Here is a 15305-nt window from a genome sequence, read left to right on the forward strand (position 1 = left end):
CTTTTGATTATGTATCCCACTGTATCTCAAACTTAAATTTTGACTGACAACATGAATGCATCAGAACTTTTCTTATATCATTGAAATTTCTCCTTTAATCATTATACTGTGTGGATATATAGATACATCAACTATCAGTTAAATGCATTTTTATCAGCTAAGAAATATTTTCAAATTATGTCTGCTATAAACAGATTAATACATTCCCATTTCAGAATAATGTGTTTATAAGTTTGTGCTAAGTTTATTAAAAAAAAAAATAGTATGGCAAGCCTTTCCTTCCTGACCGTATAGATGCTGCTTCTGATTCTGAGAGTTGCTTCTGGTCTCAAATAATGAATGTAAAAGGAAGTGGTTACATAGATTTATGGTGTGATTTCATGGCATTACGGTGAATACTCATGACTGCAGGACCTTGTAGAAAGCAAAATCTGATATTTAACTTAAGTAGTCTGGACCCTATCCTCTGGGAAAAACACATATTTCCTTGTAGCTTAAGGCCATCTTAGAAGAATAGATATACATGACATGAAAGTTGTAACATTTTGTGAGTGTGTGTGGAGAATTTATCTTTTCTAGTCATTCTTGGCATCATTTTTCACAATGGAAAAGCACTATCCTCATTATGCGATACTGTTTCTAGCTATAAAAATGAGAAATGTTCTTTTTTTTTAGTTCAGAAATGTTTGATTTAAAAAAAAAAGATACAAACAACTTGCTGTCAAGTTTTGGTTTTCAGATACAAATTATGCATTTTACAACTTCACCCAAATAAATGTTATCTTTCCCAGGAGGTCACTGTTCAGAAATGCATAAAGAAGAGTTATTGATACCATAAAATCACTTGATACTGTTTAGAAAAGTAAAGAGAGAGAAAGTCTTTAACATATCCAAATAGGCTTCTTACTGTCTTTGTTTTCAACCTCAAAGCTAATCACTGTGACTTTCAGAAATAGCACACATAGTACATATAAGATGCATTCTCAATAGAACCCTTTTTTTCTTGGAGTTTTCATTTTTGTTCTGTTTTATCATTGTATAAACAGATTCCGGTAGCATCATGCTAATTGATTTCATACTTATTTTTTTTTAATTGTGGTAAGCACAGATAACATGAGACCTATGCTCTTAATTTTTTTATTCTAAAGGCTATTTTTCTAGTTTTTAAAATTTTGATATATTTAGGGAGTGCAAGTACAGTTTTGTTACATGGATATATTGCACGGTGGTGAAGTCTGAACTTTTAGTGTACTCATCACCCAGACAGTGTACATGTGCCCAATAGTTAACTTCTCATTCCTCACCTCCACTCACCCTCCCATCTTTTAGAGTGTCCAGTATCTATTATTACATATTGTTTGTCCATGTGTACACATTGTTTAGCTCCCAGTTAAAAGTGAGAACATGAGGTATTTGACTTCCTGTTCCTGAGTTATTTCACTTACTATCCACTTAAATTTTTAAGTGTGTGGTCAAGTATCGGTAACTATGAGCACAATGTTGTCTCCTACTCTTCAAAGATCTCTTGAAAAGACTGCTAAGTCCGCCAATCCAATCTTAATCCTTTTGTGAAGAGGTTGCAAGCTGGTAGTGTTTAGAAAAGATCTACCCAACAGATGCATTACATTTGCACCACATGGATTTAAAAACATAACTAAACTGTCAACAGTTAAAATTACACATGCATAAAGACAAAGGCAGCTTTCTAAATTCTCTTGACTAATAGAACTCTCTCTCTATGCTGGACCGAAATTCTGCGAATGCTAAATCAGCCTCTATTTCTCACCCTCTGCTCTTAAATCATTTATATGACATTCCTAATTTCGGCAGAGGTTTGAGTTTTCTGCTCCCAAGACACAAAGAGCATTGGCCATACTATTCATCTCATCTATGTGCAACATTTAATCCTGCATTCACTAATGCCACTAGTCCTCTTGGAATGACTTCCTTTTTGCCTAGTGTTGGTCTGACCACTTCAAGTCCCACTTCACCAAGAAACTTCGCAAGGCAACCAAGGCTAATTCGGATTTCTCTTTTCTGTGAACTCAGATAACACCACACAAAGCAGTAGTTGATCAGGCTGTTTTGCAAAGAGCCAAAGACAATGTCCCAGTTAGACCTTTGATCAATGCCACCCTTGTTAATTCACAAGTTAAGGGACAGGGTAAGCCACCAGTAAATCTCCTCCTTTGATTAAAAACGTTTTATTGATTTAGATCCTCTTTCTGTTTTCTTTTCCTTCAGAAAAATACTGTCCCCATCCTCCATCATTTTTTTCCTGATAATTCAGAAAAGTACCTGGGCCAAACAGGAAAACAATGCATCTCTCCTTCAATTTCAGAAGAGGCTGTTGTTGAAAACATGCAGTTTGCTTAAGGACAGGGATTGTATCTTCCCTACCAGGTACCAAGCACATGGACAGGAACACCGGGCCTCCGTAATCAATAAAAGTATTCAAAAGAACAAATGAAGAAATGAAGACTAGTCTAAATGGAGACATGGGCTAAATGTAGTTGAGTCACTTAAGTAAGACTGACTTTTGCAGGAAGTAGAGCATTTGTGATTTAATATGAAATGGTAACCGATCAGAAATAACTACTCCACCATTTATCACTGTCTCAAAAGTCGTTCCTCAGAACCATTCTTAAGAATCATAATACTGTCCAAATATCTTAATAAGTAGTTCTTTAAGTTGTTAATAGCTTTTCTTTTCATAGTATTTCATTACGGGTAGTGACTTCTAACTGCACGAGCTAGTGGGTTGCAGAGAATTTATCCCACCACAGACATGTAGGAAGAGGAGGGAGAATAGGTGTCAAGTTCTGGGATGTTGGTAGAACCAACAGAAATGAATGCTATTCTGCCATGAAAGCTCACAAAATCACATACACAAAAGAGGAGGAGACATTAGAGCATATTTGTCTTAATCTACTCCTTCATGAGAGCACATAAGCCTAATCATCTCCCACAATAAGCAGCTACCCCAGGATGAGGTGTCTAATTAGTAGCCAACCTAAGAAAGTGGCTCTGTATCTACTGTTCTTTCCCAAACATTTCCATCAGAAAATTGCATTTTTTTCTTCACCTATTAAATCATTTTTTTTACAAAACTGATCCATGACTTGACAGTCATTTTCCCAGTGTTATTTTATAGCAGGAGTTTGCACCAACACTTGGCTGAGGAATGAACTTCCTTATCCTTCTAGTGGGTACAATCTTCCAGGCTCAGCTATCTTGAGAAGGCAGGCCTGGCACTGGGAAACAGGTGGGGGCTGTTACAGACACTGAAATGTGAAACAGGAGATAGGCTGAGCAGTGTCGCAGGGAGACTGCACCAATTCAAAACCTGATTATCTGGTCATTTTTTTCTCTGGCATCTGATCCTGAACTCCATTCATCATGAACTGTAAAAAAAAAAAAAAAAAAAAAAATCCAGTATTTGTGCACTCACCTTAACATTAGAAAGACCCAGTCTGGAGGAGAATGTGTAAGCATATTTGGAAAAAAAGAAAGAAAAAGTGCAAGTGAGAAGGAAAAAAAAAAAAAAACTACAGGGAGCATTGTAAATCTATTTAAAAACAAAATCTAAATGTCATACTATATATCATCCTATAATGGAGCTCCTGCTGTGCCCTTCACTGTCTCCTTCTTGCTCTGGCTCCAGGCTAGGCTGCATCAGCCACGAGATAGTATCTGTATATATTTTTCGACCAGCAGCACCGAACAGACAGTTCTGGGGGCTTATTGCCCAATTCGAATTTTAGAATAAAGGAAGAGAGGATCTTTGGTAAAGTGTAAATTAAGCCAACATCCTAATTGGCAGTGACAGCCTCTCAGGTCTGTAGCCCTCTCGTATCTTTTTGTTTTTTTCCATGGGCTGTTGTCCTCTTTAACTTTCTATGGTGGTCAGTGTCCAGAGACCCTCTCCTTTCTGTTCTCTCTAAGATCTGCTTTTTGCAAAGCATTAGGAATTCATTTGCACTAAACTTTGGATATCTAAGGGCAGCTTTTGGTGGATAAACTGTCCACCAGAACAATGTAAGGACGTTTTCACTAATGAAATTGCAAGTATAAGTTATCAAGTGACATGCATACTAGAAGAGACTTGGGGAAGTCTGGGCAAGGGCTTAAGAGGCAAGCTCCTTCCCCGGGAAAATGTCTTCCAAAGTTTGGCCACTAATTCTTGAAATCAACAGTTCTTTTTAAGGGGAATGGGCCTGGAATTAAGGTCAGGTGACATGACTGCATCTCCATGACTATTAAACACTTTGATCACCATCCTTCCTACCTCTTAGATGTAGTTCTACAAACAAGAACTGAAGTACAAATAATAAAGTTCAGAAGTTATCGCACGATTGTCTCATTCGAATCTGAAAGTAGATAAGCGATCCTTGCAAATGCGAGGTTAAGAAGTGGCAGAATAACTATAAAGCCTTATGCTGCTTATTTCTGTTGACATAACCTTTGTTTTTAACTCTGGCCCTTGTTTAATAAAAAGAGGTTGAGATTTCGGATTGGCAAAAGCAGAAACTTTCTGAGAAGGAAGAAGGTGAAAGCAAGCATCAATAATAGATAAATAAGATCGGCACAGGCCTGCCAATTGTAGTCCCAGACCTCTAACAAGACCCCATATAGCAGACAACCTTTTAATAGGAGGCATCCTGTTTTCACTGTGCCTCAAGACAGGGAGCAGAGGTGAGAAGTTCATTGCATATTGTTTTCTTAGCTCCCCGCTTACCACGGGGCTGTCATTTCCTCCCTTCAGTCTCTCAAATGTAAGTCTGTGTTCAGAGGGTTGTAGCAGGCAGTCAGCTCAGTCTTAATATTCTTTATTAAAGATCAAATAAAAACACAAAAAGGAGACGCAGCCTGAAGAGCTTCCTCATGGCAGGGGGCCCATCTCTTGGAAAAATGACTGTCCATTTGCTTTGTCTTGTGTCCTCCCCATTAGAGGTTCCCGGAGTGCTCCTTGGCATCATCTGTAATCACACACCCTCAGCAGAACCCTGTGAGAGTGATTTTTCTGTAATGAAAAGATCAGAGCCTCTGGGGAAGAGAGGAGAGGAGGAGGAGAAGCTTTAGTGTGTATGCTAGGTTGGAGGAACAGATAGAAAGAATGTAATACTCTTACACTTCATGTCATATACACTTAAGTGGAATAAGTTACCCCATTAAACTTTTTATTCTGTACTTTCAGGAGTGGTTTACTGAAAATACTAATTCAATATACATCCATTCTGGTGAATATTCTATATTAGCACACTAGTAAGCAGAACTTCCAAAAATTTATATTGAGGATGAAGCTCCTCCCAGTGATGACATTGTGAAAGGGCCATTGCAGACGTGTCTGTCTTCTGTCTTCATTACATGCTTATAACATTTAGTACTAGGGATCTTAGATAGTTCATCAATGCTAAATAATAGTCAGGTGGTCATTCAACATAAGTGATCATTTTTTCCCTCCAAAGTCTCCTCCCTAGCTCTAGGCTTGGTACATTACATGGCTCTTCTCTTTTATCCCTGTGCCTGAGCCCTGTTCATTCATTCATTTATTCAGTGCTTACTTATGAACAATCCTTGAGCGCACAATTTGAAAAAATCAGAAATGATTGCTAACTTCATACATTTTGTATTTGAGACAGGGAGACAACCAATAAACAAATAAATGGGTATAAATGAGTATACAGTACACATTTTGTGTAACCTTATACAAGGAAAAAGAAGCAGTGTTGCCATGAAAAAGAGAAATAGAGATAACTACCATAGATTGGGCATTAGATGAAGCCTCTCTAGAGGATGGGAAAGAGCCAGGATAAATGTACCCTAGAGAAAAAGCAGACGCATGAAGATTCTAAGTCTGGCTTTTGTCTGACCAAATCTTTTTATGGTCTCTTAGCCCTGCCTACTTTGTTTCTGCTCCTCTCCTTACAGACAAAAAGGCTTGGAGTTAGCTCTGGAAACCAGCAGTTTGTAAAGGCCTTGCTTCTTACCAGCAAAATTATTTGCTAATCATGCTATGTCTGTCTACTTACCTGCTGTGTTTTCCTGAGGTCAGTCCACCTCATCCTTGTAAGTCACATTCCAGCCACCTTCTTAATGCTGTTTTCATTACTTCTCTTTGTCATTAATTCAAATCCTTTCCTTCCTTCCTTCCTTGCTTGCTTGCTTTGCTGTGCTGTGCTGTGCTTTGCTTTGCTTTGCTTTTTAATAGAGACAGGGTCTTGCTATGTTGCCCAGGCTAGTGTTAAATTCATGGCCTCGAGCAATCCTCTTGTCTTGGTCTCTCAAAGTGCTGGATCAAATCCCCTTTCTAAACTTGTGCTTATTGATTGCACTAACTCATCAGATCTAATAGAAGGAGCATTTCCTCTAACACCAACTGCTATCCTCTGTCTTGGAATGTGATCCATATCAACAGTCAGATCTTGCTTTTCTTTCATTTCACTAAAAAAACATTCCCTTTAACTGAGGACCAGCCTTGGAACCTCCCTCGGCCAAGCCCTCAATGACTGACCTCCTAGCCATCTGTACCCTGACTCCAGCAATGGGAACTAGACAGTGTCCAATTTTGTTTGTTGATGCAACAACTAGTAATATTTCCATAAATCAAGTCAGAGATATAAATTGGGTGTTTATAAGAATGGGGTCTGAAGTTAGGCTGCTGGCTTTGAATCTTGGGTCTCACTGGCTGTGAGACCTTGGAAAAAACACAACCTATTTCTGCCTCAAGATTTTCAAATATAAAATAAAGCCTTCTTACATAACTCACAGGGTTTTTGGAGGCTCACGGAAGGAAGTACGTGTAAAGTACTTAAAATGCTATCTGGTACATGGTACAAATCCCCAGAAAATATCATCTAGAGCTACAAAGGGAAATCAATCAGTAACTTGTTATGAGCTATAGCATACACACTAAGAGGTTTTGGTCTAAGAAGCATAGAAAATAAAACTGTAAATCATAAAAATTTAGATATGAGATTAGAGTGGGTCCAGGTTAAGACTGAGCCACCAGAATACTGAATTCTGTGCCATAATTTTCCTTAAATGTATTCTAATTTGAAAAACAAATCATATTACTGAGTATGTGTATGTAGGGCTGAGTGTGTGAATTTGTTATCCCTGACTTCTGCAAAGGAAGACATTCAGGGGCCCAACAAACGGATCATTTTCCTCTTTGGGCTCCACTGACACTCTGCCCCTCCTTCACTGTCAACTCAAGGGTTAGAATGAGATGACCCTTCCTATGCTTCAGTGATTATTAATTTCTACACATTCAACAATGTCAAATTTCTGTGCTTATAGCTTTTAATACTTTAAGCTTCCCAAAGGGATCCCACTTATATCCTAAAGATATATGATATAGACATACAAGAATGTAAATAGCAGCATATGACACTCATACACAACTGCATGTTAATTGGTTATGTAGACAACAAATGGATGATACTGTGACATATGAAGACATCATGCAAAGACAAGGTCATGGAAATTGGATAGAGGTTTGAGAGCCATAAGTTCAGACTGTTCATTTTCCCAGATGCTTGCAGCCAGTTTGAAATGCAGCTTGCATAGAAACATGACTCTGCCAACTCCAGCCAGCTACAGACTCCTGCCATTAGTGATAAATGACCTTGGGAGTCTTGAAAATGAATAGCATCCAGTGTTATAAGGTGGCCCTGTTCCAGATGATGTTTGTTTACGTGCAGCAATTAGAGTCCAGCTGCTATAGGGAGGCAGTCATAACCCCAGCTGCATTTTAGGAAAAGTACATGTAAAGCACCTAAAATGGTATTGGATTTATATGAACTGAAGGAGTTGAACTTTGTAAAGATGTGTCTGAAGGGCTGCACGAAATCATGAACCTCTGTGGGCTCATCCTGACACTCCAATCATGTTGCCCTGAACAGTGGCAAAATCTATTCATTCAACAAAAAGGACCTGCACTGAGACTGCCATGAGGAAAAATAGAAAACGTCCAAGCCCTCAAGGCAACCACCATGAACTCACACTTGGATTGTAGACCCAAACCTCTCTTTCTGAGCAGTTTCAATTCCAAGACTTCAATTCAGTAAGGAATCGGTGCAGTATGAGGCCATTGGGGGTATAAGGTAGGGAAGAATGGCAAAAAGTAAGAAGACGGAGACCTAAGAGAGACCCAGCAGAAGCTTAGCTGGGAAGTAAAATACAACTCCAGATAAAAATAAAGAAATGAAATGTTACTCCAAAGTTGCATTTCTGAATCAGAGAGGGGTGGTGCTCTATCATGGAGAGTGTGGCAGATACATTTCTGCTTTCAGAGCTGTTTTTCTCATATTTCTCCCTTATCTATTCCTCTACACAACAGTTTCAGGCCCTGGCATGTTGTCCTGAGGGACAGGAATGAATTTGTAGTGGAGGGGATTTGTCATTGAGTAGAAGGCAGAATCTGTTGGGAAGATACTTTCCTCTCTCTTTCATTTCCAAAACAAACAAACAATAAAAAATTCCACTTAATTGAAAAGATAAACCTAAGCATCCTGGGCAGAGGTCATTTTAGACCTGGACAGTTTGCAGATAGTCTTAAAGGCCAATCAATTAATTTATTTTAAAATGAGACTTGTCAGCACTAAGAATTGGTGAATTTCACACAACCATCTGCTTCTGAAATCTCTTACAGACATCAGCACTTGGGCCACACTGGGCCCATATCCCTGTCACAAGGGGATTGGCTCACCCCACACTGGCTAAGACAATGTTCGTTTCATAAGAATCATGGATGGTCTCTGCCTGCTCACTTCATTCAGCAATTTACTTCTTTGGCCTTGAGTGCAATTTGACTTGATGATTAATAAAATTGGACCTGAGGAGGAAAGGCTAACTTCTGAGCAGAATTGAAGATAAAGGAGCCTGGGTTCTTGGTGAAACAGGTGCCTTCTCCCTATTCTGTGGAGGTGTCCTGGGGAAGAGGGGAGGACTTTGAAGTCTCTGACGTGCACATCTCAGACCCCACACCACAAAGAATGCCCACATCTATTTCAAGACACCAAAAGAGTGGTAATCCACGATTTAAGGATCCATGGGAGCTAAGACAACAGCCATCTCCATGATTCCAAGCATGGACATAAAGACCCATGACCGGAGGGGTCTCTCTGGAACAAACATGGAACCTTGGCATAACCTTTGACAAGGCTGTGGGGCCTGAACCTCAAATGACCTGAAGCGAATTTTCCCATCAACCTCCGCAAGGCAAACTCTCAGGTTTGGTAATTACACGATTTAAGAAAATAAAAGTCATATGTCTTGCAAACTGTATTTATGAACTTAGAATTGTACCCACCACATTGAAGAAACTAAGAGAAAAGTGTTTCATTTTCTCTAAGTCAGGTATTAATGACTCAACTATTAATGACATCCAAAAGGACTTTTTTTTCCTGATAGCTAGATTTACTTACAAATTTATTTAAAACAAAGAAACAAAATTAATTAATTCAAATAAGCAGTTGTTTTTCAAATAGCTAATTGGGAGGTTCATTTAATAGCACCTCTCAGTTTTTGTTGTTTTTCTAGAGACAGGGTTTCACTCTGTCACCCAGGTTGGAGTGCAGTGACCTGATCATAGCTCATTGCAGTCTTGAACTCCTAGGCTCAAATGATCTTCCTGCCTCAGCCTCTGCAGTAGCTGGAACTACAGGTGTGTGCCACCATGCCTGACTATTTATTTTTTATTTTTGTGGAGATGGGGTCTAATTGTTTTGTTTTGGCTGGCCTCAAGGACTCTTCCTTCCTCAGCCTCCCAAAGTGCTGGGATCATAGGCGAGGGCCACTGCACTGACTTGCACAGTCTTTGGAGCTGAAAGAAATGCCTTATTTTGTTGACAGTATTGTTGGTGCCTTGTTGGTGATACTTGATTGGATGCCATTGTCTTGTTGGCCTTACAGTCACACAGCACCAGAAGCAAGGAAGCTCAGGGGGCTCTTCCTGAGCTCCTGAAGTTGTCAGACTGCCTGACAACTTCGGGAGTGTCTTATATACTTGACAAGATCAGACCTACTGTATTGGATTACACTTAGCAGGTCCCAGTACAGCCTTTGAAACTCCATCTTTTTTTCTGAGAGTGTGACCTATTAAAGTCTCCTGACGGCGTAAGTGCATCAGCTGTGTGTATGCACCAAAGTAGATAACATTGCAAATAAGAGTGCTATGCTATCTGGCTTTATCACATTTAGCATCCCTTTTGAAGTTAAAGACAAGATTATCCTGTAAATGCTTGGCAAGCCACAGTTAATCCTCATCTTCATGAGGGAACATGAAAGGACACCCTTAACACTCAATATCAGCTCGTGGTTTTGTGTTATTAATGTGAGGGTTGAATTTGATGCTACAGTGGTGAAACCCATCATGTCACTATTGTAGATGATGCTCCACTAGCCATAACAACAAGGCATTTATTTTTCCATAAAATGTCTGCATTGAATTGGTCTTTTTTATAACAAATCCACTGAAGGTTTCAATGTTGTTTCAGCTTTCAGAAACTAGGAACTTGAAACCATGGTTTATGACAATAGATCTTAAACAAACAGAGATAATAATTTTGCTGGTGTGCTTTTTGGTTGTAAGGTGTGTTTCTGGTGGCTATCTTTGTCGTCGTATAGTAAGCCATAATGTTTCCCTTCCCAAAAGCCTGAGGATATTTTAGTGAATCCATGTTTAGGAAAAACATGGGGTAATTTTGCCTGAGAGACAAAAAAGAACTCATTTCTTATTGGTAGGTCCTTCTGGTCCTGATTATTATGTCAGAATCAGAAGAGACTGAGGCTAAAGATGACTTCTCATATGATTTATAGACCTGGTAGAACTTCACTGTTAATTCCTTAAATCATAAAACAAGTTAGTCTAATTTTAATCAAAAGATTTCTGATTCTTTGAGGTAAAGAGCTTGCATTATTTCAAGTAAATGTGTGTTAAAGACTTTCTTGCTAATTTTAAACTAAGCTTCTAGAAGTATGTACTTAAAATGATTTTAGATATGTGTATGTGTATGTATCTATATATGTAGGTATGTCAAAAAGGAGAAATAGCTTACAATTGAATCATTTAAAATTGTACTTTTTAAATAGCTCTTTTAAATGTACCTGGAATTTACTTTGAAGGTGACTGAGTGATGACATAGAGAAGTCAATGTCATTGAAAGAATAGTTTATTACTTCTAGTACCCAAAAAGAGAAGGCATACCATCCTGTGGGACTACGTGGGCAAGCACCAGGTTTATCAGGAGAAAAGAGTTAGGGGAAGGCGTGAATGAGAGCCTTTAATTCTATAGTGGCAGGACATTGTTAGGTGGAAATACCTCCTGTTGGGCAGGAAGCAAAATATAGGTGTTGGGGTTTGTGGCTGGAAGATTTTTAATATGATTTTTCTGCACCTGTGCAAACACAAGATGGTAGAAATGTAAACTACTTTAGCTGTTAATTTGGCCTATGATTTCCAAGATGCCAAATCATCAATTGCAGAATATTAAGAATTATTCTTACAACACTGTAGACTAACACTTATCAACTGAAATGTCTTTGCTAGATACTTACCAAAAAGTCTTTTAACTCTTTGAAATTATATTTATGAAATATTCTCATCAATTATTTTGTAGTAGGAAGCAATAGAAATATATATGCTGGTAGGAAGCAATTTATCTTTTAAATATATTTCATTCTTGATGAAATAACCACAAACCATTCAGCAACACTTAAAATATTGCTTTTTGTTTGCTTCTGTTAAAGTTGAGAAGAGGCTCTGATAAAATGTGCACTATAATTGCTGTTTGTCAGCACTGTGCACACAAAAAAAGTGTGTGTGTGTGTGTGTGTGTGTGTTTAATTGGTTCAATTAGTATTCTGTGGTAATCTGCTCATCACATAGAAACAGCATCTAAGCAGAGGGCTTGACATTCAGAATCAATAATGTGCTGAACATTTAAGTGTCACAGCAAATATCAATAGGCCCAAAGTCATTCACGTGCCGAGCAAAGTCTAATTGGCAATGCAACCAGAATGACCAATTTACTTACAAATACTTCCTGCTGGAGCTCTTCTTCTCATTCATATCCAGATGTGGGCATGTCACAGGGTTGGCAAATTCAGGAGCCCACACTGGCTCAGCATGACTGCTCTCTCTCTGAGTGCAGCAGCTCACCCTACATCACACAGGACTTAAACCCAGGCTGTCAGACTATGAATTGGATACTTTAGGGCCAAGTACACAGGACTTCTCTGTTCTCTAATTTTATGTTTATATTTGAGATGTAATTTTTTAAAAGACTGTAAACAAAGAAAATAATGTTAAAACTAATTGAACATGAAAAATCTAGTAGTCTCTGAACAAAATCCATATTATGACAAAGTTAAATGGAGAAGTGGGCTGTAACATATAGCTACAGGCTGAGCAGACATTGTGAAAAGAACCTTGTAACCCCAGGTGATGGGAAGCAGTGATGTACTGGAAATGGAAGGGGACCAAAATATGGAGACATAAAACCCTGTCACTCATTGTTCCCTTGTTATCTTTAACATCACCACTTACCCTCTCTGAGCTTCAGTTTCCTGTTTGGTAAGAGAAGAAAATATTTCATGTCTTATTTACTGGGTGCTGATCAAATGAAACAATTAGAAAATGTAACATATTATTTAGCATTGTTTGTTTCTACCAGCTCATTTGTTTTAAAGTTTAGATTTATACTTCTTAGGCTTTTTTAGAAACAACATAGTTGAATTTAGCCAGACAGCTTGTTATAAATTGAAGAACAACTCTTTTGTATCAACCTCTTATTTTAAGTAGATTGTCTGTATAAATATTATCTTTAAAATAGTTCATTTAAGCACCAGTCTATTACTAACATTGTTGAACAAAAAAATTCCTCAACCTGTAGGTTTCATTTCTCAAAGCACTGCTCAAAATTCAGGTGTCAAAAGGAGTCATGAACATATCACCCAGGTGACAGGCATGTCAGGAGCAAAGTTTGGTGATCCCAGGAGGCCAAGACATGTGAATCAGGCATTCCCCAGCCTAGATCCTGAGTCAATACAAAGCTAGTTCATTAGTACTGAAGGACTGCTGGGGTCGTAAGCCAAGAGGATCATTATTAATATCCATTTATTCAAGACTGCTTTTGTATTATTCAATAAATACCTCTATGTATAGAACAAGTTTCAAAAAAACCAAACAGAGAATATAAAGATGATTAAGGGACAGTCCCTTATGAGAAAGTATACAGGAAACAAAACTCTCTGTGAAAAATTCCCCAGGCTTTCCTCAACAAAGTCTTCAACCTAGGCATATCCCACATTAGTACTTTTCTTTCTTTCTGTGTGTAGAAATAGTTTTCCTGGCTTAAATAGTTTTCCCCAAAAAATTCCTGTCTATGCAGAACTAGTGAATATGACCTTATTTGGAAATAGGGTCCTTGCAAATGTCATCAAGTTAAGATGTGGTCATACTGGACTAGGGTGAGCCCTAAAACAAATATAATGGATAGCCTTGTAAGAAGAGGGCAGTTTGGAAGCAGAGCAACCATGGAGAAAAAGCCATATGAAGAGAGAAGCTGAGACTGGAATTATGCAGCCATGAGAACAAGCATGCCAATGATTGCTGGCAACCACTGGAAGCTAGGAAGAGAAAATTATTCTTTCCTAGACCCTTCAGAGGGATCATGGCTTTGCTGACGTTTTGGTTTCTAGACTCTATAACCTTAAAAAATACATAATTTTCTGTCATTTTAAGCTACTCAGTGTGTGGTGTTCTGTTATGACAGCCCAAGGAAATTAATACACTAGGGGAATTAAGGCCTGCTATTTCTCTTTGGAGCAAATGTCATTTAGATAGCCAGGGAAATTGATTCAACAGATATCAATCTAGAATAAAATAGGATTGAATGCCAAAAGGATTAGGAAGGAATAGAGAGATCAAGCAGACAAGAAAATTACAGAATTGAATACTTGATTAAAGCTAATTTCTTTGGGTTAATTATACTAAGCTTAATCTAACTCACTTTACTGAGGAAAATCTTGAAGAAACGTCACTCAAACAGTGACAGTATTAGTATCTCCTCTAAGCAGCCTCTTCCCTGAAGCAATCGGTTGCTGCTGCTGACCCTGCCTTGTTTCTGTCTTTGTCTTTCCAGTTTTTCCACCATGGGACCTGCTGGCGTTTCAAAAGCCCATCCCCAATTCCACAGCCATCCCTGACAAGATAGAAAGCAGCACCAGCTCCATCATTTGCTACAACTTATAAAAGAGAAAGAGAGCGGGAATGTCTAATACGTCAAGTATTACGGTAATTACTTTTACATACATAGATTCATCATTCATTCATCCCTCACTCGTATTTGTCCTATTTTTATTAAGGATTTCTTAAGTGCCTGGCATTAAATCAAATTTTCAGGATTCCAAGTTGGACAAGAGAGTAGTGGTCTCTGCCCTCTTTTCCACTTAGGTTCATCTTTTTTTCCCTTATCCTAGGAGTTACAACTTGCTCCATTTGCTGAGTTCCTGTGTGGCCTCTGAGTCTCACCTGACCAAGGATCTAACATTCAGGCACAAACACCTGTCTGAAATTTAAGCCCCATACAGCACCTTTGCAGACCAGTCTCATTTAGATTTGCTTAGTTTCCTGGATTGGGCTTCTTCTCTGACAACTCCCCTTTAGCATTTGTCCTGTTGTCCTTAGGGCCTGATCTCCACTGTGGCACAAAATCAAGCCTAAAATCTAGCAATGGTTGGGGATCCTTGGCTAGCATTTAGTAGCTTTCCTTTCTTAGAGTAGAGTCTCTTTCTAATATGCTGCTTCCCCCTAAATCATTCACTTTGTCTGCCAAGAAGACTTTAAATATTCATTTGGTATTTACTATGTGCCAGACACCGTTCTAAAGATACGAGGCTAACCATGATAGGTACAGTTTCTTCTGTCATGGAACTTAGTTCTACAGAAAGCAATAGACCAAGAAAAGAGGGAAAAACCCATAAAATGGACCAAAAAGCCCCAAGTAGTATACAATAAACAAAACAACTGTCAGGACAAAGGCATCCTATTAAAACAAAAACGAAAAGAAGGAGCTGAAAGAAAATAAAAGAAGAGGTTGGGGAAGATCTATCCAAGGAGATGTCATTTAAACTGATGATAACAAAAGCAATAAGTGAAATTAGCCCATAATTATGGATAGAATTACACAAGTCCAGGCTAATAGTCGGTACAAAGACCCCGTGGCATTGCAAACCATGTTGTATTCCAAGAACTGAGAAAAGACACACAGGTAGGGTATTGTTTGTGAATGAAAAGA

General features: G+C 38.5%; 1 long non-coding RNA gene across 1 annotated transcript in view; it reads right to left on the bottom strand.

The window, feature by feature from the left end:
- Positions 1-4813: 4813 nt before the first annotated feature.
- The window catches only part of LOC105538283, an 82326-nt gene continuing 71834 nt past the window's right edge, over positions 4814-15305 (bottom strand). Inside the window, exon 3 of the long non-coding RNA XR_001005873.1 lies at positions 4814-5046. This is a non-coding gene — a long non-coding RNA (uncharacterized LOC105538283). The remainder of the gene's footprint in view (positions 5047-15305) is intronic.

The sequence above is a fragment of the Mandrillus leucophaeus genome, unplaced genomic scaffold (genome assembly GCF_000951045.1).
Source record: "Mandrillus leucophaeus isolate KB7577 unplaced genomic scaffold, Mleu.le_1.0 Scaffold189, whole genome shotgun sequence".
Taxonomy (NCBI): Eukaryota; Metazoa; Chordata; class Mammalia; order Primates; family Cercopithecidae; genus Mandrillus; species Mandrillus leucophaeus.